Here is a 25,307-nt window from a genome sequence, read left to right on the forward strand (position 1 = left end):
TTCTGTGACCTTTATACCAACAATACCCACCAGAGTAATAGTTTTTCCCTACATAGTGAGTTTTGTGACCAAATCCCAGGTCACTTGTCTTTCATAGATCTTGTAGGTAAGTATTAAAACTTTATTTGTTCATACAGAAAATATTCTAAGGTTCAAAATACATCTATAAGGAATTCTATTTTGGTTCCACATACTAAGCCAAATTTGTCATTTTGAGAGGAGTATCTAACTTGGGAATTTTCTGGTTCAAACTATTCTGTGTTTATTTAATTTTTACTGGTCTGTGCAAGAGCTCTCTAAGAGCTCTGGAAACATCTGTATTCACACTTACCACTGCTGTGAGCATAGGGGAGACGAGAGATGGAGACATGGTTCCCTTTGAATCTTCTCCCTTCCTCCCTCCCTGTCCCCCTTTCTCTATTTAGGAACAAGGAGGGGTTGATGGCTAGAGGGACAGCATAGAAACAGATCTGAATCAAGAGGAGAATCTCTGAGGATAATATTTTCAAATTCATATGCATGTGTATGGATAATCTCCTTGATTCTCTCTCCACATCAGGAAACCCTATAGACAGAATCTTTTTCTTTTTAAGTTATTATTTTAATTCCAGTTAGTTAACATGCAGTGTTAATTTGCTTTAGGTATACTGGAACTTCAAGCCTTCCACTAAGTTCTAGACAGAGGGTGTCTACCACTGAGGGAGGGCTAGGACTGCCTAGAGACCACCCCCCACCACCTCGAGGTACAAGTACAGGGGGCCGTGGAAGCCTGGGGTAGGACATAAGAACTAGGGACCAAACTTGAAGGCCATTGATCTCAAGCTCTGTTCATCAACTCTGAATACAACATTTAAAGAGATTTTATGTAAGGGCACCTGGGTGGCTCAGTCGGTTGAATGCCCAGCTCTTGATTTTGACTCAGGTCATGATCTCTGGGCTATGGGATCAAGCCCTGACTTGTGCTCCATGCTGAGCATGGGGCCTGCTTGGGATTCTCTCTGTCTGTCTCTTTCTCTGTCTCTCTCTGTCTCTCTCTTCCTCTGTCCCTCTATCCTGCTTTCACTCTCTCTCTCTAAATTAAATAAATAAATAAATAAATATTTTTAAAAACAATTTTAAAAATAGGTTGTAAACACTAGTCATTTTCCCTGAAAATCCCATACCTCTATCAAAAGAGGTAACTGAAAAATGTACTGAGATATTGGTTATTTACAGCATATGCTGAATATAGAGATGATATCATTAAAATATTATTTAATTTCAAATTATTTCTGTAATACATAAAGTTCTTTTAACTAACATAAAAGGTACACTTTTAAAATAAATAAAAGGTACGCTTTTATATATGTCTTTTTTTTAATGTTCATTTTATTTTTGAGAGAGAGAGAACACGAGCAGGAGAGGGGGAGAGAGAGGGAGAGAGGGAGAGAGAGGGAAGAGAGGGAGAGAGAAAGGAGAGAGGGAGGCATAGAATCCAAAGGAGGCTCCAGGCTCCCAGCTGTTAGAGCCCAACGCAGGGCTCGAACCCACGAACCATGAGATCATGGCCTGAGCTCAAGTTGGATACTTAACCAACTGAGCCACCCAGGTGTCCCAACGTTACAATAAGTTTTAAGAAGACGGATGACTAACAAATTTTCAGTTTAGTAAAAGGAGATTTTGAAAATAATAGACTCCAAAAATAATACACTTATAAATCTGGTTCATCTAGAGCATCAGAAGAGTTTTGAACATAGGAATCTTTTTCTACAAAGTTACAAAGTCACTTATCCTAGAATAGAAATATCTGTGAAACAATTATTTATCATTTATTTTTATATTTATTTACATTATTATATTTATTCACACTTGCTGGTGTACAACTAGGAGATGGTCAAGCAGCTAAAGTTATCAGCTACCTGTAAGGATGTTAAAATGATATTCTTAACTGACACTTCTACCCAAAAACAACTATATTCTCTTCAGAAAACCAAGGATGAATATCTTCAATAGTGGTATACAAGGCTTTGGCACATATCTGTCATTTTCCCATATTATATATCCTCGTAATAGTTTACTTTTTATATCATGTGAAAGGATAATGAATTCCATAAAGAAGTAATGATTAACATTAGCAGAAGCAATAATGAAAGAGAATGGATGTGAATCTACAGGAATTCTGCCTACAGTGTCTCTCTTCCCTTCTGTTCACTTTCACAAACTCAAATGCAACCACTTTTGTAATCACCCCCTTTCCCGTCTTCACACATAATTGCTCCTTCTCTTATATTCCCTGATCTGTTAGTTTGTACATGTAATTTAGCATTAGATTACTAAATTGTAATAATTTACTTACATCTCTGGCTTGTCTAACTAAAAGTGGGTATTAAGCAACCCACTCCTGAACAAGCAATGAGTGAAGGAAGAAATCAAAAGGGAATCAAAAAACATTTCAAAACAAATGAAAGTGGGAAGACTACACATCAGAAGCTAGGGTATGCTCCAAAAGCAGCTCTGAGAGGGAGGTTTATGCAGATAAAGACATACATTAAGAAAATAGATCTCAAATAACCAACGTAACTTCATACCTCAAGGAATTAGCAAAAGAACAGACCAAACTCAAAGTTAATAGAATGAGAGAAATAAGAAAGATCAGAAAAGAAGTAAATGGACACCAGAAAGACAATAGAAAAGACCAACAAGACTAAGAGCTAGCTTTTCAAATTTTTTTTTTCGACGTTTATTTTTGGGACAGAGAGAGACAGAGCATGAACGGGGGAGGGGCAGAGAGAGAGGGAGACACAGAATCAGAAACAGGCTCCAGGCTCTGAGCCATCAGCCCAGAGCCTGATGCGGGGCTCGAACTCACGGACCGCGAGATAGTGACCTGGCTGAAGTCAGAGGCTTAACTGACTGCGCCACCCAGGCGCCCCTAGCTTTTCAAAAAAATAAACGAAATAGGCCAGTGTTTAACTAGACTAAGAAAAAATAAGGAAGACTCATAAATAACAAATGAAAGAGGAGACATTGCAACTGATATCACAGGTATTCAAAGGATCATAACAGACTAATATAAAGTTGTGCTCCAACATTTGGATAGCCTAGAAGAAAGGGCCAAGACCTAATCATGAAGAAATAGAAAATATAAACAGATCAACAGTGAACAAGGAGGTTGAATCATTAATCCAAAATCCCACAATAGAAGAAAACCCAGAACTGGATGATTTCATTGGTAAATTTACTGGAACATTTAAAGAACAATTAATGCAAATCCTTCTCAAACACTTCCAAAAAGTTGAAGAGGAATAAACATTCCCAAACTCATTTTGTGAGGCCAATGTTACTCTGATGCCAAAGCCAGTTAAGGACTACAAGAAAGGAAAACAAACCAATATCCCTGATGAAGAGATAGAAGCAAAAACTCTCTACAAAATTTTAGCAAACAGCATTCAGCAGCTTGTTAAAGGGATGAAACACTCTCAGGAGGGACTTATTCCTGGGATTCAAGGATGGTTCAATATATGCAAATCAGTAAATGTGATGCACCTCATTAGTAAATGAAGGATAATCATACGATCACCTCAATAGAAGGAGAGAAAGCATTTGACAAAATACAACATCCTCTTAGGATAAAAACCCTTAGGATAAAAATGGGTATACCTCAACATAACAAAGCCATACATGATAAGCTCACAGCTAATATATGCAATGGTCAAAAGTAGAAAGCTTTTCCTATAAGATTGGGACCAAGATAAGGGTGCTCACTCTCATCACTCTTACTCAACATACTCCTAGAAGTCCTGGCTGGGAAAATCTGGCAAGAAAAAGGAATCAAATGCATCCAAAACAAACCAAAAAAAAAGGAAAATTGTCTCTGTAGATGATATGATTGTATATGTAGAAAACCATAAAGACTTCACCAAAAACCTCTTAGGTCTAAAGACCAATTCAGTAAAGTTGTATGCAGGATACAAAATCAACATACTGAGATCAGTTGCATTTTTATACACTAGCAACAGAATATTCTGAAAAAGAGTTAAAGAAAACCATCTTTCTCACAATAGCATCAAAAACAATACAATACTTAGGAATAAATATAACTGAGGAGATGAAAGAATTGTACATTGAAAACTAGGCTTTGATGAAGGAAATCTAAAATGACACAAACACAGGGAAAGACATACTGTATTCATGGATAGGAAGAATTCATATTGTTAAAATGTCACTACTACCCAAAGCCATCTATAGATTCATTTATGGGTTTTGATAATCCCTATCAAAACTGCCATGTCGTTTCTCATAGAACTAGAAAAAAATAATCCTAAAATGTGCGTAGAGTCACAAAAGACTCTGACTAGCCAAAGCGATCCCGAGAAAGAACAAAGCTGGAGGCATCAGACTTCCTGACTTTAACATATACTACAAAGCTTTAGCGTCCTCGCTTCGGCAGTATGTACACTAAAATTGGAATGATACAGAACAGATTAGCATGGGATGATATGCAACTTCATGACGTGTTCTATACTACAAAGCTATAGTCATGAAAACAATGTGGTACTGGCATAAAAATAAACATGAGGGCCAATAGAACAGAATTGAGAGCCCAGAAACAAACCCCCACATATGTGACCAACTAATATTTGACACAGGAACCAAGAATATACAACAAGGAAAGGATAGCCTCTTCAACAAATGGTTCTGGGAAAACTGAAGAACTACATGCAGAAAAATGAAATGAGACCCCACCCTTGTTATCTGATCACCCCTGATGTCTGATCAAATTCCTTCTCTACCATGCTCCAGGTGATGTCTCATTACTCTGGCCTGCCGGCAGCAGGAATCTGTGAGTCCTTTTAGCCAGAATCCTCCCACCCCCATATCACTGTTGTTTCTTCTTCATATTTTTTAAAAATGTTTTTTTAATTTTTTAATGTTTATTTTTGAGAGAGACAGAGACAGAGTGTGAGTGGGAAATGGGCAGAGAGAGAGGGGGACACAGAATCTGAAGTAGGCTCCAGGCTCTGAGCTGTCAGAGCCCCTCCGACCCAGGAGCCCCTCTTCTTAGTAATTTTCTGTCCACTAACCTCCAACCTGTTTCTTGGCTATCCAGCTCGACTTGTCCCTGCTGTATTCAAAATTGAGCCCACTTCTGCACTAAGTCTCTTCTCCCCTATTGCAATAGCTGCTGAATAAAATCTGCTTTTACAACTGAAACTAATATCCAGCCTTGACTTTCTTTAATGGTAGATTAAAAGCAAAAAGATAGAAAATGACATACCATGCAAACAGTAACCAAGAGGAAGTGACGTTATTTGTATTAATATCAAATAACACTGAATTCAGAGCAAGGGAAATGACTAGAATTTAAAAAAGATAAAAGGGTCAATCCATTAATAACACACAACTGTTTTAAATGTGTCTTCATCTAAAAATGGAACTTCAAAATACATAAAGCAAAATCTGCTTGAACTGAAAATAAAAGCAGATATATCCACAATTACAGTTGGTGACTTTTACATTTCCTTCTTGATAATTGATAGAAAAGCAAAACAGACAATCCACAAGGATATGGCATATATATTTAAATTGGACATAATCAAAATCAAAAACTTCTCTTCTGCAAAAGACCTTAAGAGAAAGTATCGCCTGAGAGAAAATCATTGCCAGTCACCCAAAGATTTGCACACAGAATATAAATAACTTACAAAAGTCAGTAAAAAGAAAACAAACAACTTAATTTTTTTAATGGGCAAATGATTTGACAGATAGTTCACAAAAAACATATTATTGTCACGTAAGTACATGGAAAGATGCTCAATATCATTTGTCACAAGCATTAACATAGTAGGAGTTGAAATGGGTTCCAAATGAAATAATGTTCAGTTGGCCACACTGTTTAAATTTTAGAATAACAAAATACCAAAATACCAAAAGAAGTCGTATGTCTTGCAGTAAAGTATTCACAACTCTCCTTTCACTTTATGTTGTAAGAAAGAAATACAAGGAATGTCTTAGAATATCTTAGTCAAGTTTTAAAATGAAAACATGTGAAATATTATACTCTTGTGATTTCTCCTATTTTATGTTTGTTACTGATATATTACTACCATCTCCAAATAAAGAGAGAATATAGTCAAAAGTTTTAAAATGAAAATATGTGAGGGGTGCCTGGGTGGCTCAGTTGGTTAAGCGTCCGACTTCAGCTCAGGTCGTGATCTCACAGTCCATGAGTTCAAGCCCCGCATCAGGCTCTGGGCTGACAGCTCAGAGTCTGGAGCCTGCTTGGGATTCTGTGTCTCTCTCTCTCTCTGCCCTTCCCCTGTGCATACTCTGTCTCAAAAATAAATAAAAACGTTTTAAAAATTAAAAAAATATGGCTTATTTCACTTAGCATAACACTCTCCAGTTCCATCCACGTTGCTACAAAGGGCCATATTTCATTCTTTCTCATTGCCACGTAGTACTCCATTGTGTATATAAACCACAATTTCTTTATCCATTCATCAGCTGATGGACATTTAGGCGTTTTCCACAATTTGGCTATTGTTGAGAGTGCTGCTATAAACATACAAGTGCCCCTATGCATCAGTACTCCTGTATCCCTTGGATAAATTCCTACCAGTGCTACTGCTGGGTCATAGGGTAGGTCTATTTTTAATTTTTTGAGGAACCTCCACACTGTTTTCCAGAGTGGCTGCACCAGTTTGCATTCCCACCAACAGTGCAAGAGGGTTTCCGTTTCTCCACATCCTCTCTAGCATCTATAGTCTCCTGATTTGTTCATTTTGGCCACTCTGACTGGCGTGAGGTGATATCTGAGTGTGGTTTTGATTTGTATTTCCCTGATGAGGAGCGACGTTGAGCATCTTTTCATGTGCCTGTTGGCCATCCAGATGTCTTCTTTAGAGAAGTGTCTATTCATGTTTTCTGCCTGTTTCTTCACTGGATTATTTGTTTTTTGGGTGTGGAGTTTGGTGAGCTCTTTATAGATTTTTGGATACTAGCCCTTTGTCCGATACGTCATTTGCAAATATCTTTCCCCATTCTGTTGGTTGCCTTTTAGTTTTGTTGATTGTTTCTTTTGCTGTGCAGAAGCTTTTTATCTTCATGAGGTCCCAGTAGTTCATTTTTGCTTTTAATTCCCTTGCCTTTGGGGATGTGTCAAGTAAGAAATTGCTACGACTGAGGTCAGAGAGGTCTTTTCCTGCTTTCTCCTCTAGGGTTTTGATGGTTTCCTGTCTCACATTCAGGTCCTTTATCCATTTTGAATTTATTTTTGTGAATGGTGTGAGAAAGTGGTCTAGTTTCAATTTTCTGCATGTTGCTGTCCAGCTCTCCCAGCACCATTTGTTAAGGAGACTGTCTTTTTTCCAATGGATGTTCTTTACTGCTTTGTCAAAGATGAGTTGGCCATACATTTGTGGGTCTAGTTCTGGGGTTTCTATTCTATTCCATTGGTCTATGTGTCTGTTTTTGTGCCAATACCATGCTGTCTTGATGATGACAGCTTTGTAGTAGAGGCTAAAGTCTGGGATTGTGATGCCTCCTGCTTTGGTCTTCTTCTTCAAAATTCCTTTGGCTATTCGGGGCCTTTGTGGTTCCATATGAATTTTAGGATTGCTTGTTCTAGCTTCGAGAAGAATGCTGGTGTATTGAGGAGGGCACCTTTTGGGATGAGCACTGGGTGTTGTATGGAAACCAATTTGACAATAAATTTCAAATTAATTAAATAAAAATTAATTAATAAATAAAATAATATTAATAAATATATTAAAATATAAAATTAAAATTAAAATTAAAATTAAATTAAAAATAAAATAAAATTAAAAATAAAAATTAAATATAATTTATTTATATTTAAATAAAAATAAATATTAAAAATAAATTAAAATAATTAATAAAATATAATATTTTATTATAAATTAAAATTAAAATTAAATAATAATTAAATAATAAAATTTATTATTTTATTAAATAAAAAATTAAAAAATTAAATGAAAAAAATAAAAAATAAATATAAAAATAAAAATTAAAAAATAAAATGAAAATATGTGAAATATTGTATCATTGTACTTTCTTCTATTTTTGTATATGTTTTGTGCTGATATACTATATCACCTCCAAAATAAATATGGAGTAGCAAAAGTCAAAGTCGCATTTTTCTCTATGCTGTTGAATAAAGAATAGTATACTTAATACAACACAAGAGTATGTAGAATCTAGAGTCTAAGAATTCTAATAATTTCCAAATATTTCTGCTATTTGGATATACAGAACATTTTTGCTAGGAAGAATTCATTCTCAATGTCTGATTTGTTTAGATCTTAACAAATATATGTTTTTTTTCAGTTCAATACCCTGCGCTGGTATATTGTACAGAAAAAGACATTCTCATATAATTCTAGGTAGAATGTATAGTAGCGAAAAAAAAAACAAAAACAAAAACAAAACGGCAATCATCAATATATAAAATAATTCTGAAAATAAAAGAATCACCTTGGTATTTAGCAATAATTTTAAAAATTAGCAACTAATAATGGATACATAGCACATTCTAGGCACTTTGGCAGATGCATGAAATTGATTATCTTCATGAATCATTTCAACACGTGTACCAAGTAGACAGTATTTCTGTCCATTTATCAATGAGAAAATTGAGTTTGGAGAGTGTTTTCCAAGGTCATACAATTAGTAGATAGGGCTGTGAGCAACTAATTATATATATATATATATATATATATATATATATATATATATGTATATACATATATATATGTATATACATATATATATATATATGCGTGTGTGTGTAAATATATATATATATATATATATATTTAAATAATAAGCATTATAGTACCACTAATAGCAAATGCTTAGTGAAAAGGAGGATTTAAAAAATAATTTTAAACGATAGTTTTACACTCATATTTTTAAAAATAACTAAAATCTCATTTATTGGGGCACGTGGTGGCTCAGTCAGTTAAGCATCTGCTTCGGCTCAGGTCTGATCTCACTGTTCGTGAGTTCAAGCCCTGCATCAGGCTCTGTGCTGACAGCTCAGACCTGGAGCCTGCTTCACATTCTGTGTCTCCCTCTCTCTCTCTGACCCTCTCCCGCTCACATATTTGTGTGTGTCTCTCTTTCTCAAAAATAAATACACATTAAAAAAGTCAAAAAAATGTTTTAATCTCATTTATTTGTATAAAATTTGGAAAAATGATTGCACGTATCTAGCCTTGTTTGTGACAGGAAATGTAACAGAAGGATTGTATTTAATAGTGAGTATTTTGTAGTCATCTGCTAGTTGAACTCAGAAGATCCAAGAGGAAGGCAGAAACATTTCCAGAGTTTTCCAAGGAGGTTAGTCTTGATTAGAAGGGAGAAAATTAAATTCTGTAGCTCCGGCAAGAATGGAGACTGGAAATGTTTTTACAGCCAGACCTCATTTTGGGGGGCTTCACTTTATTGCATCTTTTTAACAGATTGAAGGTTTGTGACAACCTTGCCTCGAATAGGTCTGTAGGCACCATTTTTCCAAAGGCGTGTGCTTACATTGTGTCTCTGGGTCAACTTTGGTAATTTTCACCATATTTCAACTTTGTGATTATTATTATATTTGTTATGGTGATCTGTGGTCAGTAATTATAACTTTCTGAAAGCTCGGATGATGGTTAGCATTTTTTAGCAATAGAGTTTTATTTTATTTTATTTTATTTTATTTTATTTTATTTTATTTTATTTATTTTTTATATTTTATTTAAATCCAAGTTAGATAACATATAGTATAGTAATGGTTTCAGGAGTAGAATTTAGTGATTCATCACTTATGTATAACACCCAGTGCTCTTCCCAACAACTGCCCTCCTTTATGCCCATCACCCATTTAACCCATCCCTCCATCTCCCCTCTAGCAACCTTCAGTTTGTTCTCTGTATTTAAGATTCTCTTATGGTTTGCCTCCCTCTCCTTTTTATCTTATTTTTCCTTCCCTTCCCCTATGTTCATCTGTTTTGTTTCTTGAATTCCACATATACGGGAAATCATATATTTATCTTTCTCTGACTGACTTATTTTCCTTAACATGATACACTGTAGTTCCATCCATGTTGCTGCAAATGGCAAGGTTTCATTCTTTTTGTTTGTCAAGTAATATTCCATATATAGCACATCTTCTTTATGCATTCATCAGTCAATGGAAATTTGGGCTCTTTCCATACTTGGGCTATTGTTGATAGTGCTGCTATAAACATTGGGATGCATGTGCCCCTTCGAATCAACATTTTTGTATCCATTGGATAAATGCCTAGCAGTGCAATTGCTAGGTTGTAGGGTTGTTTTGTTTTTAATTTTTTGAGGAACTTCCATATTGTTCTCCAGAGTGGCTACAACAGTTTGCATTCCCAGCAGCAGTGCAAAAGGGTTCACCTTTCTCTGCATCCTTGACAACATGTGTTGTTTCCTGAGTTGTTAATTTTAGCCATTGTGACAAGTGTGAGGTAGTATGTCATTGTGGTTTTGATTTGTATGTCCCTGATGAGTGATGTTGAATACCTTTTCATGTGTCTGTTAGCCATCTGCATGTCTTCTTTGGAAAAGTGTCTGTTCATGTCATCTGCCCATTTCTTCCCTGGATTATTTGTTTTTTGGATCTGAGTTTGATGACCTTTTTATAGATATTGGATACTAACCTTTTATCTTATATGTCATTTTCCAATATCCTCTCCATTCCGTTGGTTGCCTTTTACTTTTGTTGATTGTTTACTTCACTCTGAAGAATCTTTTTATCTTGATGAGGTCCCAATAGTTTCACTTTTGCTTTTGTTTCCCTTGACTCTGGAGACATGTCTAGTAAGAAGTTAATGCGGCCGAGTTCAAAGAGGTTGCTCCCTGTTTTCTCCTCTAGGATTTTGTAGGCTTCCTGTCTTACATTTAGGTCTTTCATCCATTTTGAGTTTATCTTGTGTATGGTGTAAGAAAGTGGTCCAGGTTCATTCTTCTCCATGTCACTGTCCAGTTTTCCCAACACTATTTGCTGAAGATTTCCATTGGATAATCTTTCCTGATTTGTCTAATATTAGTTGGCCGTACATCTGTGGTTCCATTTCTGGGTTCTGTATTCTGTTCCATTGATCTATGTGTCTGTTTTTGTGCCTGTAGCATACTCTCTTGATGATTACAACTTTTTAATACAGCTTGAAGTCCAGAATAGTGATGCCTCCAGCTTTGATTTTCTTTTCAACATTTCTGTGGCTAATTGGGGTCTTTTTGGTTCCATACAAATTTTAGAATTGTTTGTTCTAGCTCTGGGAAGAATGCCAGTGTTATTTTAATAGGGATTGCATTGAATGTGTAGGCTTCTTTGGGTAATATTCATATTTTAGCAATATTCTTTCAATCCATGAACATAGAATGTTTTTATATTTCTTTGTGTCTTCTTCAATTTCTTTCCTAGGTTTTTGATAGTACTCTGGATATAGATCTTTTACCTCTTTTGTTAAGTTTATTCCTAGGTATTTTATGGTTCTTGGTGCAGTTGTAAATGGGATCAATTCCTTGATTTCTTTTTCTGCTGCTTCATTATTGGTTTATAGAAATGCAACCTATTTCTGTACATTGATTATATATCTTGCAACTTAACTGAATTCATGTATCAGTTCTAGCAGTTTTTTTGGTGGAGTCTTTTGGGTTTTCCACGTAGAGTATCATGTCATCTGTGAAGAGTGAAAGCTTGACGTCTTCCTTGCTGATTTGAATACCTTTTGTTTCTTTTTGTTGTCTGATTATTGAGGCTAGAACTTCCAACACTATGTTGAACAGCAGTGGTGAGAGTGGACATCCCTGTCATGTTTCTGACCTTAGGGGGAAAGCTCTCAGTTTTTCCCCATTGAGGATGATATTGGCTGTGGGTCTTCTGTATATGGCCTTTATGATGTTGAGGTATGTTCCTTCTATCCCTATTTTCTTGAGGGGTTTTATCAAGAAAGGATGCTATATTTTGTCAGATGCTTTTTGCCTTTGCTGCATCCCAGAGGTTTTGGACTGTGATGTTTTCATTTTCATTGGCTTCCATTGACTTTTCAATTTCCTCTTTAATTGTTAGTTAATCCATTTATTCTTTACTAGGATGTTCTTTAATCTCCAAGTATTTGTGGTCTTTCCAGATTTTTTCTTGTGGTTGATTTCAAGTTTCATAGCGTTGTGGTCTGAAAATATGCATGGTCTGATACCCATCATTTTGTACTTGCTGAGGGCTGATTTGTGACCCAATATGTGATAGCAATAGTTTTTTTTTTAATGTTTTATTTATTTTTGACAGAGAGACAGAGAATGAGTGGGGGAGGGGCAGAGAGAGAGGGAGACACAGAATCGGAAGCAGGCTCCAGGCTCTGAGCTGTCAGCACAGAGCCCGACGCAGGGCTTGAACTCACAGATTGCGAGTTCATGACCTGAGCAGAAGTTGGACACTCAACCGACTGAGCCACCCAGGCATCCCAGCAATAGAGTATTTTTTTTTAATTTTTTTTCAATGTTTTTATTTATTTTTGGGACAGAGAGAGACAGAGCATTAACGGGGGAGGGGAGAGAGAGAGGGAGACACAGAATCGGAAACAGGCTCCAGGCTCTGAGCCATCAGCCCAGAGTCTGACGCGGGGCTCGAACTCACGGACCGCGAGATCGTGACCTGGCTGAAGTCGGACGCTTAACCGACTGCGCCACGCAGGCGCCCCAAGTATTTTTAATTAAAGTATGTACATTGGTTATTTTAGACATAAATGCTCTTGCATTATGGCTATCGTATAGGGTAAACATAACTTTTATATGCACTAGGAAACCAAAAATTCATTTGACTCTCTTTATTTCAACATTTGCTTTATTGTGGGGCTCTGGAACCGGTGCTGTCATATCTCCAAGGTATACCTGTACATGGTTACAAGATCACTTGATCCTTTGGTAAAAGTAAATAAATGAATTGTATATTTCATTTTCTTCACGTTCTTCTACTCATTTTTTCTAAATTACAAAATAATGACAGAGACATGTTTACTGATAAACATCTATAGCGCTTTCTTTTCTAAGTGTCCTTTTTAAATGTCATTTTAATCCATAAATTTGTACCTTCATATAATGGGAGGTATAGGAAACACTTCTGAATCTTCTTCTTAACTTTTTTTAATGCAACATTCCACTCTGTACTTTCACTGTTATAAATGAGCTTCATGGGAGAAGAGCTGGCTGGCTAATGTCTAATGATAATGGCATAAATAGTATCATTAGCATCACCTCTGCTTTCTTACATAGTTACTCACTAGGTACCTTGTGTGACCTCTTGTCCACAGACAATAGGTCATTGATTTGTAATAACTATCATTAATTAAAAAGCCTGGAGCTTTGTTTCTTAATCTCCTTTAGAATAAATGTCCTCATGTTAATTGCCTTACTTTTTTTGCACTAGGTTAATTTTCCTCTCTTTTCAAAAGATAGGAAAGTGAAGTTGCATCCTAGCAAAAAAAGTTTATCTTCAGCAGAAATTACTGGCATGAACTGTTAAATATTGTGTAACCTATCTTATTATCCTGGCTGGTTTGCCATTAATCATTAAGTTTGTAGAAAATATCAGCAAAACATGAACAATATCCCCCTTTTTACCTTGTGTGATATATTAAATACGGCTTCAGTGAATCCCTTCTGTATTATTCTCTTCAATTTTTTTTCTTAATAATTTATTTATTTTTTTAATTTACATCCAAGTTAGCATATATTGCAACAGTGATTTCAGGAGTAGATTCCTTAATGCCCCATACCCATTTAGCCCATCCCCCTCCCACGACCCCTCCAGTAACTCTCTGTTTGTTCTCTATATTTAAGAGTCTCTTCTGTTTTGTCCCCCTTCCTGTTTTTATATTAGTTTTGTTTCCCTTCCTTTATGTTCATCTGTTTTTTTATCTTAAAGTCCTCATATGGGTGAAGTCATATGACCTTTGTCTTTCTCTGACTGACTAATTTTGCTTAGCATAATACCCTCTAGTTCCATCAATGTAGTTGCAAATGGCAAGATTTCATTCTTTTTGATCACGGAATAATACTCCAGTGTGTGTGTGTGTGTGTGTGTGTGTGTGTGTGTGTGTGTTTACTGATAAACATCTATACCACTTTCTTTTCTAAGTGTCCTTTTTAAATGTCATCTTAATCCATAAATTTGTACCTTCATATAATGGGAGGTATAGGAAACACTTCTGAATCTTCTTCTTTACTTTTTTTAATGAAACATTCCACTCTGTACTTTCACTGTTATAAGTGAGCTTCATGGGAGAAGAGCTGGCTGGCTAATGTCTAATTGTTGATAGTGCTGCTAGAAACATTGGGGTGCATGTGTCCCTTCAAAACAGCACCCCTGTATCCCTTGAATAAATACCTAGTAGTGCAATTGCTGGGCCGTAGGGTATTTCTATTTTTAACTTTTTGAGGAACCTCCCTACTGTTTTCCAGACTGGCGGCACCAGTTAGCATTCCCACCAGCAGCGCAAAAGAGATCCTCTTTCTCCGCATCCTCGCCAACATCTGTTGTTGTTAATGTCAGCCATTCTGGCAGATGTGAGGTGATATCTCACTGTGGTTTTGATTTGTGTTTCCCTGTTATTCTCTTCAATTTCTGTGCTAAGTAGGAAAATGGCAGGTCTCACTCTGAGTTCTGAGAGTTGTCAAGTGTTAGCATCTCTAGATTTTTTCCTCCAACAAGTCTAGTTTCCTCTCCTTGAGATTCATGCTTCTCATGAAAAAAAAATCTACTTTCTGTTTGAAAACAGTGTCTGATTGCAGGCTGCTTATGCAGCACCAACATAGTCTATGCCATTTGACCATCCGGAAATCTGGAAAGACTTTTCTTCCCCACATTGGCACTTGCTTTGAGGCAGCCAGAGTACTTGCTTAATCCCAGGAAGCAAAAGAGCAAAAAGTAAAAATGTGGGGGAGAAATAAGGAGAATACTGATCACAAAATGCGCAGGACACAGTCCTCCCCAGACAGCCAAGACGTGAGGCAGAGCTCTAGACGGAAAGTCCTCTGGAGCGTCAGATTAGCGTGTATTCCTCATACTCACTGTGGCAAAGATCCCAACTCAGAATTGCTGAATGCGAGTCTGGGAGACATTTACTTAAAATTGTCCTCAGAAACCATTATCTTTATGACAGAAATTTCAGCAAGGCTCAGATAGCCAATGAGCAATTTAAAAGCAGTCTCTACCATGTGTCTCCTGCACATAAATACTTCAACCAGCTAACTCACCCCTACATCCAAAGTCAACGAGTGACGGTAGGGCACTGTGCAGAAATGTTTCAAATCAAAGGAAAGTAATTAAGGTTCAAAAGTAGTGTGAAATCAACTAATGGGATGGTGGGGGTGTTCTTTTGATTGACTTAGTAATAAAGATAAGGCCAAATATTTAACCTTTTTTTAAGACCATGAAATAGATGTGAACACCAAAATAGCGATGACATCAAATTGACCATTTCAAAATATTATATATATAGTATTTTGAAATGGCCAATTTGATGTGATGTATATATGGATACCATATATATATATATATATATATATATATGCACACACATACATATATACGCATACACAGACACACACATACATACACACACACATACATACATACTTTCTTGGATACCATGAAGTATCAGGTCACTATAGCCTATCTCTTCTGCTGTGTACAAGCAAAACTCTAAACAAAATACAAAGAACAGCCACCTAACTCTGAAGATTAAACATAAGAAGTAGATTGTGGAAGGGAGTCGAAGCTTAGAGAAACAGGCGTATGGATTGGCTTTTCCATTTTCTATCTGTCTCAACTTTGCTCCTATTTTTCTGGCACCCAGAAAAAGACACATATGAGGGACGCCTGGGGGGCTCAGTAGGTTAAGCAGCTGACTTCGGCTCAGGTCATGATCTCATGGTTCGTGAGTTTGCGCCCCTCATCAGGCTCTGTGCTGACAGCTGGGAGCCCGGATCCTGCTTCAGATTCTGTCTCCCTCTCTCTCTGTCCCTACTCCACTCATGCTCTCTCTCTCTCTCTCTCTCTCTCTGTCTCTTTCTTGCTCTCTCTCAAAAATAAACATGAAAAAAAATTTTCTTAAAGAAAAAAAAAGAAAAGGACACATACTGGTAGAGAACAGGGGGAGAATCCTCCAGCAGACAGAGCCAGAGAACAGGACTCCATCATAATTTTCTGTGTACAAACCACCAAAGGCTCAGGCTCACAACTGAGGCAAGTTGTTGTGCATGTCAACACAATTGCAGGTAAGCACAGGAAAGGTTTTGAGAAATAAACTGATATGGGAACAACCCTGCACAAATGGCAAGGTGAAATCTGCAGTTTGCTGTCCGAACAAAAGGGACTTGATGGCTTGCACAAAATAATAATAAATAAAAAATTGAGAAACTATCAACATTGTCCAAATAAGTATAACCGAAACCAGTTTCCATTCAACATAGCATTCAAAATGTCCAGGATTCCATGTAAAAAATTGCTTCACATGCGAGAGCCAGAGAACGTGAATCCTTCTCAAGGGAAAGGCAACTAACTGATGTCAAACTCAGGATGACCCCAAAGTTGGAATTAATCAGAGAAATACTATAAAGTAGAAGTTATAGCTGTGCTCCACCTGGGGGCATAGAGATTACGCTCAATTTACAATGACTGGGAGGTAGAAGTTCTTAGAAAGAGAAAATATGTTTTTCATATATAAAATTTGAATTTTTAAAAATTTAGAACTGAAAAAGAGTTTCAAATATTGAAAAATTTTTTTTGAACTCTGGATGGAATCAAGAGCCACATAGGAGGTGACAGAGGAAGGAGTCAGTAAACTTGAAGGTATGTACAAATTTTCCAATCTAATGAACAGAGCGAAAACAAATTGGAAAAAATGAAGAGAGCTTTGGGAACTGGTGGGACAACATCAAAAAGCTGTTATATATGTGTTATTGGGGTCTCAGAAAGAAAGGAGAAAGATACTGAGGCAGAAAAATTAAAGAAATAATATCTGCAGCCTCCAAAAACATGTTGAGAGAAATTGACAGATTTAGGAAATTCAACAAACATCAAACAGGAAACTCAAAACACAAAAAACAAAAAACAAATACATATTTTGGCCTACCACAAAGATAAGGAAAAACATTTTGATGATTGGTTCCATCGTTGTACAAAAGCTTTTTATTTTGATATAATCCCAGTAGTTTATTTTTGCTTTTATTTCCCTTGCCTCAGGAGATATATCTAGAAAAAAAAATACAAAAACACTAATTCAAAGGAATACGTGGACCCCGATGTTTATAGCAGCATTATTTACAATAGCCAAATTTTGGCGACAGCCCATGTGCCCGCTGATAGATGGATAGATGAAGAAAGAGTGGTAGGTATATACAATGGAATATTAAAACATAATGAAATCTTGGCACGTGCAACAACATGGTTGGAGCAAGAGAGTATAATGCTAAGTGAAATAAGTCACCCAGAGAAAGACAAATACCATATGATTTCACCCAGATGTAAAATTTATGAAACAAAACAGGCAAGGAGAGGTAAAAGAGACAAACCAAGAAACACCCTCTTGACTCTAGTGAACACAATGATGGTTACCAAAGAGGGAAGGTCGTTGGGGGGTGGGTGAAGTAGGTGATGGGGATTAAGGAGTGCACTTGTCATGATGAGCACTGGGTGATGTGTGGAATTGTTCAGTAACTATATTGTATACCTGAAACTAATATAACACTGCATATTAACTATCCTGGAAGTAAAATTTTTAAAAATAATGACCAAAAAAAACCCACCCAAACATTTTGAAAGCATAAAAAGGGAAAATGACACATTGAATATGGACCATGAATTTCTCATCAGTGGCCCTGGAAGCAAAAAGCAGTGGAACGTCTTTAAAACTATGAAGGACAAGAACTGTCAACTAAGAGCTCTCCACCTGCCAAAAGTCCCTTTCAGGGCTCAAAGTGAAATTAAAGCTTCCCAGATAAAGAAAAAATGAGAGAATCAGAGCCTGAAATTCGGCCTTACCAAAAATGCTAAAGCAAAATTCTTCAGGCAGAAAGGAATCGATTCCAGAGACACACATGGATGGATGTTTAAAAATAAAGCAAGAGCAAACAGAAATGACAACTGGGGTATGAGCAAAGGACTGTTTTTCCTCTTAAGTTTTTAAAATAGAGATACGACTGTTGAGAATGAAAAGATGATATATTGGCTGATAGGGGTTCAAATGCCTGCCAGGGTGATACATATGACATCAGAACATAGAGGTCAGTGGGACAGGTGCTGCAGAATGACCGACGTAACTGCAGGGTTCCTCCATTCTACCTCAAGTTGCACAACACTGCAGTTTTGAGTCCAAATAAACCATGGAAGGGTAGGGAGGTATACTGTAATTCCTAAAGAAGCCACTTAAAAGATGCAAAAAGATACGACCATAAAGACAGGAGGCTAATTCAAAAAGAACATCTTTTGGAAAGTCAGATAACCCAAAAGGAGGCAGGAAAAGGAGGCAGAGGGAGCAAAACGGAGTAAGGCAAAGAGATAACCAAGAAGATGATAAACCTAAATACATTCCTACAGAAAACTACATGAAAGGGTTAATTTTTTAAGCCCTGTAATTAGGAGGCAGGTATTGACAGAGTATATAAAAAAGGAAGACCTCAAAATACGTTGCTTAAAAGGGTCCAATTTTACATATAAAGTCAATGATGAAAACAAACGTATGGAAAAAAAAACTATATAGCATGAAAATCAACTGACAATGACAACATGAATATAAAATTAGCCTTCAAGACAAGATTATAACCAGAGATAAAAAGAGACAATTCACCTCATAACAGAATTTAAAATACATGAAGGGATAGGAGAGAGCTTGAGTGCATGTTACTAAATGAAAAGACGCCAAACTGAAAAGGCTAATTTACTGTATGATTCCAACTGTATCACATTCTGGAAAAGGCAAAACTCTGGAGGCAGTGAAAAGAGCAGTGGTTGCCAGGGGTTAGAGGGGTAAGGGGTGAACAGGCAGAGCACAGGGGAATTGAGGCAGTGAAACTATTCTGTGTGATACCACAGTGGTGGCTAAAGGTCATTCTACATTTGTCAGAACCTATAGAATGACAGCAGCAAAAGTGAACTATAACGTAAACCAGGAACTTCGGGTGATGATGTGTTAATGTTGGCTTATTGACTGTAATAAATGTTCCACTGTGGTGCTGAATGTCAATAGTGGGGGAGGCTGTGCATTTATGTGGGAAGGGGGCATAATGGGAATTCTCTGTAGTTTCTGCTCAGTTTTGTTATGAACCTACAACCGCTGTAGAAAAAGAAAGTCTATTTTTAAAGATACAAGGAGGGAAAAAAACCATGATCGTTTAGACGAAATAGTCAAATCTCTTAAAAATTTTTCACCAAAACTGGCACAGAAAAAGTATTACATCTTATTTGTTCTGTATCTATTAAAGTATATCTATTGTTTTCTATAGCTATAAAACCATAATTAAAGAACCACTCAGGCCCAAATGGCTTCAACAAAAGTAAAAAATAACACCAGTCTTGGCAGAGTAGTGCTGATCTTTAGAAATTCCTCACAATATAGAAAATGCGGGTAAGCTTCCCCTTTATGCTAATCTGACAATTACAAGAAAAAGTAGAGACCAGGGGTGCCTGGGCGACTCAGTCAGTTAAGCGTCTGACTTCAGCTCAGGTCATGATCTCACAGTCCATGAGTTCGAGCCCCATGTCAGGCTCTGTGCCAACAGCTCAGAGCCCTGAGCTTGCTTCGGATTCTGTGTCTCCCTCTCTCTCTTCTCCTCCCCACCACTTGTACTCTGTCTCTCTCTCTCTCTCTTTCTCTCAAAAATAAAATAAAAACATTAAAAGTTTTTTTTAAAAAGTACAAGTAGAGACTAGTCTTACTCCTGAATATAAACTACAAGTTAATAAATAAACATAATATTAGCAAATCAAATGTAGTAATATATAAGAACAGTGACACATCGTGACAAAAGGGCATTAATTTCAGAATGCAAGTGTGGTTTCAATCTAGAAAGAAATCATTATATTGTCTCACACTAAAAGAATAAAAAACATAAATCAAACATGATTATTTCAGTAGATGCAGAAAAACATTTCATAAAATTCAACAGTCAGTTGAGCGTCTGACTCCAGATTTCAGCTCAGGTCATGATCTCATTTTGTGGGATTGAACCCTAGAAAGGGCTCTGTGCTGAGCGTGGAACTTGCTTGGGATTCTCTCTCTCTCTCTCTCTCTCTCTCTCTCTCTCTCTCTTTCAAAATAAATTTAAAATAAATTCAATATCTGTTCCTGATCAAAATTCCTAGGAAACTACACATGAAGATACTATTTTTTAACCAGGTAAAGTGTGTATTTTAAAATAATCCTGGTTGGGGCGCCTGGGTGGCGCAGTCGGTTAAGCGTCCGACTTCAGCCAGGTCACGATCTCGCGGTCCGTGAGTTCGAGTCCCGCGTCAGGCTCTGGGCTGGTGGCTGATGGCTCAGAGCCTGGAGCCTGTTTCCGATTCTGTGTCTCCCTCTCTCTCTGCCCCTCCCCCGTTCATGCTCTGTCTCTCTCTGTCCCCAAAATAAAAATAAATTTAAAAAAATAATAAAATAAAATAAAATAATCCTGGTCAATATAGTTTTTGATGGGACAAAATTTCAGTCTTTCCTCCGGAGACTGAGACTAAGATAAGGTTGGCCACTGCTGGTCCTCCTATTCCCCATTTTGCTGAAGGACTATGAAATGTAATACAGCAAAATGAAAGTTTAAAAAGCATAGACATTGTAATGCCACGACTAAAATTGCCATTATTCACAGGTGATATGATTGTGTATGAGAAGATGCAAATGAATCTATACATCAGCTGTTAGAAGTCATAAGTGAGTTTAAATTACCAAGTTTGAAAAAAATAAATACATACATAAATAAATAAATAAATAAATAAATAAATAAATAAATAAATAAATTACCAAGTTTGCTTATTACAGAGTACAGATAAAAACCCATCCTTTCTACATGTTAGCAACATAAGATAAGAAAATAAAAAATATGAAATAATGCCATTAACAATAGCATCAAAAAAGGCAAACTCAAAAAAAATCAGCCTAACAAAATATATGCAAGATCTCTACGTAGAAAATTATAAGAACTGTTGAGGAAAATTTTGAAGATCTAAATGAATGGAGGAAAAGGTCAAGTTAATGATGAAGAAGATTCGGTATTTTAAAATATCCATTTTCTTCTGGACACAAAAACTGCTCACTATAAAGGAAAGAAATCAGCTATTGGACTTCATTAAAATCATGATTTTCTAGGTTCATCAAAAGACACCACCGAGAATGGAAATGTGTAAAGGAATACATATATTTTATACATATATATACAAATCTGTATATTTATATGCATTATCTACATGCATATTCATATTCAGAATATAGAAAGAACCTTTACAAAGACTGTTTAATAGACAGATAGACAAAAGATACGATGAACAGGAACCTCACAAAGGAATATACTCAAATGGCCAAACATGTCCAATGTCATTAATCATCTGGGAAATACAGAGTAAAACCACAATGAAATACCAGCATATGCTCATGAGAACACTAATATGAAACACACACATGTGATAATGATAAGTGTGAGTCAGGATTTAAAATAATTAAGCCTCATGTGCATTGCTCTTGGGAATCTGCATCGGTAAAATGTCTTGGGAAACTGACTTCAGTTACCCACCTCTCAACTACTAGCTCTAAACTAGGATGTAACAATTTTACTCTTAGTACTGCATCCAAAAGGCTTGCATATATACTCACAACAGCCTTGTTTATGATAGCCATTGAAATGAATGTCAAACCTGGAAAAATACTCAAGGGTGCTGGAAATCAGGATGGTGATTCTTTTGGGGAGAAAGGTAATGACAGGGAGGAGCCTGAGGGAAGTTTTTGGGGGGCTGGTAATTTTCTATATGTCGTGCTGAGTGATGGTTATTCAGGTACATTTACTTAATAATTCATTTTAGAATTATATGCATTTTATGCGATTATACTTCAGTAATGTTTGCTGAAAAAAGTGAGATAGACCGCTTAAAACTATTCTTCAGGAGGGGCTCCTGGGGTGGCTCAGTCAGTTAAGTGTCCAACTCTTGATTTGGGCTCAGGTCATGATCTCAAGGCTAGTGGGTTCACCCATGTTGGGCTCCATGCTGATGGTGCGGAGCCTGTGTGGGATTCTCTCTCTCTCCTCTCTCTCTGCCCTTCCCCCATGCTCGCTCTTTTGGTCTCTCTCTCTCTCAAAAAAAAAAAAAAAAACAACAAACCTATCTTCAGAAATTGTATCTTAACTAATTAGTATTTAATTGAGAATACCAGCTGGTTCTGAATTCCAGCCCCATAGGCCTGGATGTAGAAGAGACACAATTTTAAATAGTTTATAAACTAATAAGTAAATTATATAAATTCCAATTGATATTTTTCAAGAGGGGGTTAATCATTCTATGTGTACCTGATTAACGTGCAAAAAGACAGCATTTTCGTAGTTAAGTTTTATTGAGTAATATTGGCCTCTTGCGTACATGCTGTGAACATATTCATATGTGTTGTAACACATTACATCCATAAATATTGATATGACCTTGGTACCAAATAGAATCATAAGAGTGTGGTATTTCTGAAACTTACCATCCTGAGAAGAAATTATCAAAAAATTCCATTTTCATCGTTACCCAACTATCCAACTGGGAAAATCCTTAATCTCTCTAGGTTGCAGACATAATAGCATCTTGAGCTGGGGCCACTCAGTCTCTGTGAGTGAGCTATCAGTAATCAGTAGGTTGTCTTAGATGGCCGCTGAGGTTGCTTGAGATCTCACACACCACGATTTCATTTTGATAGGATCTTCTGAAAGAAAGCATCTCACCCAGTCTTTTTATGACTGTCTGACCTAGGGGATGCCTCATTTCCTCCATAATTTGCTTGGATGATCAAATTATCAATTAATTGAAAACAGATGAGTATTTCTGGCATGCACAACATCAAGTGTATTGACTTTCCTTTGGTTAAGTTTTACTTAGTACTCTCCCAACCACAATTAATAAACCATGACTTAAATTTTCCCAGACATATTTATCACATGACAGATGTTTCCTGCCTAAAAAGACACCGTCTCATAAAGGATAGCTGTAAATCGAGGACAAGAGTAAATTAAACTTAACAATCTACCCGTTAGCTTTATTTGTAAGTGTGGCCTCAATGCCACAATCTAGCATGACTTGTGATTTACCCAAATGTATTAAGGAAAGTCTTAAAATCTTGCATTGAAAAGACAAATTAATGTATTTTTTACTTAAGTGATTTTAATAATATTTCTCACATCTCATTTAGAATTATTTTCAGACTACAGTTTTATACCAGTGAACAAAATATATTAATATCAGTCTAGCACAAATTTAAGTAAAAGGAACATGTAATTTTATAGACACTGGGACAAGAGCATTCTAAGCAAATCAAACAATGTGCAGAAAATCACAAAGACTGTGCAGATGTATGTCACAATTTGTCAGAACAGACCGAGTGGGGCATGAAATGGGAGATAACACTGAAAAGACAGAGGTTGATCAGATCACAAGCAGATTTTTAAGATATAGGCAGGCATGTCAGTCTCCAAGCAGTGGGCATCACTAAGGATCAGGCGAGGAGTGGTGGATCAAAGCAGTACTAAGAAATGTCGGTCTTGGGGTACCTGGGTGGCCCAGCCGGTTAAGTGTCTGACTTCAGATCAGGCCACGATCTCACAGTTGATGAGTTGGAGCCCCGCATCTGGCTCTCCGCTGTCAGTGCAAAGCCTGCTTTGATCCTCTGTCTCCCTCTCTCTCTGCCCTTCCCCCAACTGCATGTGCTCGCTCTCTCTCTCTCTCTCTCAAAAATAAACATTAAAAGAAAAGAGAAAAGAAGAAAAAAGAAAAGAAAAAAGAAAAAAGGAAAGAAAAGAAAAAAGAAAAGAAAGAAAAGAGAAAAGAAAAGAAAAGAAAAGAAAAAAGAAATGTCAGTCTTGGGGCTCCTGAGTAGCTCAGCCAGTTAAGTGTCTGACTCTTGGTTTCAGTTCAGGTCATGATCTCATGGTTCATGGGATTGAGCCCTGTGTCAGGCTTTGTGCTGTCATCTTGGGATTCTCTCTCTCTCTCTCCCTCTGTCTCTCTGCCCCACCCTTTCTCTCTCTCTCTCTCTCTTTTTCTCTCTCCCTCCCTCTCTCAATAAATAAACTTAAAGACAAAAGAAATGTCATTCTTGTAGAATATTTGAAGTGTAGCGATGGAAGGATTTCCTGAATCCCCCACGGTTTTAATTGCCATTATACATTCTCTGATCAATGAAAAATGTCTATTGCCAACCGTAGTTCTCACCAGATGGGCAGAAATGATTGGTCACCTCACGGGTCTCTCACGTTCACTGTGGGCAGAGCTCCCTTTTCACCCTCACGCTCTTCTTCTGACAGTATTTTCTATTTCTTTGAATAACACTTCCACCCTCATTACCACCTATCTGGGAGCCTCACACCACAGAGCATGAATGTCTTGTCTGGTTTTCCTGCCTTGTACGTTCCTCCCCAGTCTAGCTCCCATGGGCCCCAGCTGGCACTGCCTCGCGTCAAATGCACGCTCGCGGTAGCCTGGTCTTCTCACTGACCTTCTTTCCTCTATCACCTTCCATCTTGAGTCTGTGCACCGCCCTGCTACAACAAAAGTTTAAAAGTAAAAAAGAAGTCAACAAGTAAGTAAATAAAAGACAAAAGCTTCAGGCACCCAGTTTATATCATCATTTCAATTCTTCATGTCATCATTTCAGTTCTTCATGTCTCTCGAATGTAGAATGCACTCTCACCTAAGACACAAGTAAGTTGATATTCAAAATCTTTATTAACCAGTGAAAGATGGACACAGAACTGTTAGCTGGTACCCAGTCAACTTGGAGCAGACACTGCCTTGACACGGCCAGTGTGGGGTAATGATATGGACCGGCTTTACACGTGTGAGCCCACAACACAAGATCCTCGGTGGCCTTACCTCTGTCTCCCCTCTAGCCTGTGCTCGGCCGCTTTCCTGTAACCACTTTGTGCTTCAACACTGTGGAGTCCATCTTGCTTTGATCCCTAGGAGGCTCAGAGCTGCAGAACTTGTCGTACGGACCAACTTTAGTAACCACGTGGTGTATCAAACATACATTTCGAAGCACAAATCTGTGTAATATCTTATTATGCTA

The sequence above is a fragment of the Prionailurus viverrinus genome, chromosome B1 (assembly GCF_022837055.1).
Source record: "Prionailurus viverrinus isolate Anna chromosome B1, UM_Priviv_1.0, whole genome shotgun sequence".
NCBI lineage: Eukaryota > Metazoa > Chordata > Mammalia > Carnivora > Felidae > Prionailurus > Prionailurus viverrinus.